Source organism: Echinops telfairi, unplaced genomic scaffold, assembly GCF_000313985.2.
Source record: "Echinops telfairi isolate 266 unplaced genomic scaffold, ASM31398v2 ScPeMD7_23;HRSCAF=83, whole genome shotgun sequence".
Taxonomy (NCBI): Eukaryota; Metazoa; Chordata; class Mammalia; order Afrosoricida; family Tenrecidae; genus Echinops; species Echinops telfairi.
In genome coordinates, this window is record NW_022103920.1 from 4,441,802 (window position 1) to 4,444,227 (window position 2,426).

Here is a 2,426-nt window from a genome sequence, read left to right on the forward strand (position 1 = left end):
CACAATCAGTACAAAACTTTTTCTTTCTTCTTGAACTTCTTGGTGTGAGCTCCCCTTTATTCCCTGCCCCCACCGCCCCAGGAATATTAATTTATTTTTCCATATATTAGGTATTTGTTTGTTTGTTTTTGCATATACGACTAAATCCATTCACACAAAATTCTGTTGTTTGGTCTCATTGAGTGGGTTATAGGTCATCAATGGTGCTTTCAGCTCCCTGTTCCGCTCTTACCCCCTTCTCTTTTGATGAAATCTTTTGATTCATGTATCTTATTTCCAATAGATCCCAGTCTTCTACCATGTGCTTCCTTAATTTTATTAGATAGTGTGCTATGGCCTTTAATAGGGTCCTTACGTTTCTCCCATTTTCTCAATGATCATTTTCATAGCTCTGGGGTGTACTTTTAGGTCTTTGATCGAGCTTGAATTTGACTTTGTCCAATGGGGTGAGGTATCAGTCCTGTTTCAGTCTTGTGCCAATGGAGATACAAATTTGGTAGCACCATTTGTTGAAGAGACTATATCTTTCCCATTTAATTATTTTTGGCCTGCTATCAAAGCTCAATGGTCTGCATATGGATGGATTTATTTCTGATGTTTTCGTTCGGTTCCGCTGGTTTACGACTGTAGCCGTGTAGTAGGTCTTGAGCTTGGCGAGTTAGGGGCCTCCTACTTATTCTTCTTTCAAATGAGTTATTTGATTAGCCCAAGTCTCTTCCCTCTTCATTGAAGGTTATAATTAGCTTGATCATTTGTTTAAAGAATCAAGCTGGGATGTTCACCATCATTGCGTTGTGTTTGTAGATGGTGTTCCTATCTATGAGAAAAAAAACGTATTCTTCAAATTACGTTGGTCTCTGTTGGTTTCTTGTAGTAGTTTTCTGTCATTTATTTCATTACATAAGCTTTATTGGATTGGAAGAAATCATCATAGACAAGTCTCAAGGAATCAGCTGGACTATAGCTGGACACCTCTTACATCTTACTCATTAGATTGCCGACTTTTCCTTTTCATAAACATAGATGCCACTCAAAATTTTTCGAATACCCTTGTTTTTAACTGTTGTGGCTTGCTGAATTAAAGCAGCAGACTTTGATACAAGCTCAATGTCATTTTCTTCAAGAATTAGCTCATCGTTCTGTGCCTCAGAAATGGAACAAGCAACACCTGACATCATGCAAACCCTCTGGATTATTTTTTACCCAAGAAGTTATGGAGTTTAATGAGACCCATTATCCTGAATAACCCCACTGATGGGGAAGTGGGCATACACAGACCTCATCTTGTATCGGAAGCGCAGTGTATCTTGGATTGGAAGCCTTGATTATGTTCTGTACATTACTACACACACTGCAGACTCTAGTCAGTTCTTGTCTATTTGCCCACCATTTGTCAACTCTTCTTCTTTCCAAGGAGATTGATTTCTATGTTGATGTGATTGAAGTCCCTCTGCAGGATTCTTCCGTGGCCTTTCATGATGACAGTGCACCCCTTCAGGGAAATATCCACATTCTCTGGAATGTGGACAGTCTGATTGCTAAGAATGGTCTTCATTCTTGCAGTAGATGCAGCAAAAAAGGTCTGTAGTATCTTTGTACAAGTCTTTAGTCCGTTGTTTCTTAGTTTAGGTTTATTTCTCAATATTTCATCTTTTTTGAAGTGATTGTAAATGGTTTTGTTTTCTTCATTTCTTTTTCAGTGCTCTCTTTATTACTATAAAAATCTGATTGATATGTGTGTTTAATCTTATGTCCTGCTACATTGTGTATTTTTCTGTGAGAAACGTCCACATTAGGGTAGAATTTTAAATTGTGGTGGAATGAGGAAGGAGTTGGATTGTTTCCCCTGGTTTCTCAACATCATATCCATTGTAATGGATCCTATCTTCCCTTATGACTCGTTCTTCTAAAGCCTATTATAGGTCTGAGGATGAAGAACATATTTGATTTTCGCCTTCTCCTCTGAATGATACAATGTCTTATCTCCTTCATATCACCACAACCATCAAATATGCCATTTTTGCATGAGTGGCTTGACATTAATGTCTCTAACTAGAGACTTGTGATACTTCATTTAAGTTTGTGTCCTTCAGGAAGCTTACTTTTCTATAAACTCCTCGGCTGAAGAGTGGTCCAGAGCATATTCAGTAAGCACTGAAGTCATGGGCACAGGGATGAGTCAGGGTAGAGTAGAGGAGACCACATACCTTTGTGATGTATTTTCTCTTTGAAGTTTGTGATAGTTTACTGCTGCTGCTGCTGCTGTAGAGGAGACCACATACCTTTGTGATGTATTTTCTCTTTGAAGTTTGTGATAATTTACTGCTGCTGCTACTGCTGTCTATTTATTGACAAATAAATAGAGCATTGAACATACAATTCTCAAAGAAATACAAACGGCTGGCAGTACATGAAATGACATGGTG

The 2,426-nt window shown here is 38.3% G+C and overlaps 1 pseudogene; it reads right to left on the minus strand.

Moving 5' to 3' along the window:
* Positions 1-989: 989 nt before the first annotated feature.
* On the minus strand, positions 990-1,555 carry LOC105979628 (annotated as a pseudogene).
* Positions 1,556-2,426: the final 871 nt, after the last annotated feature.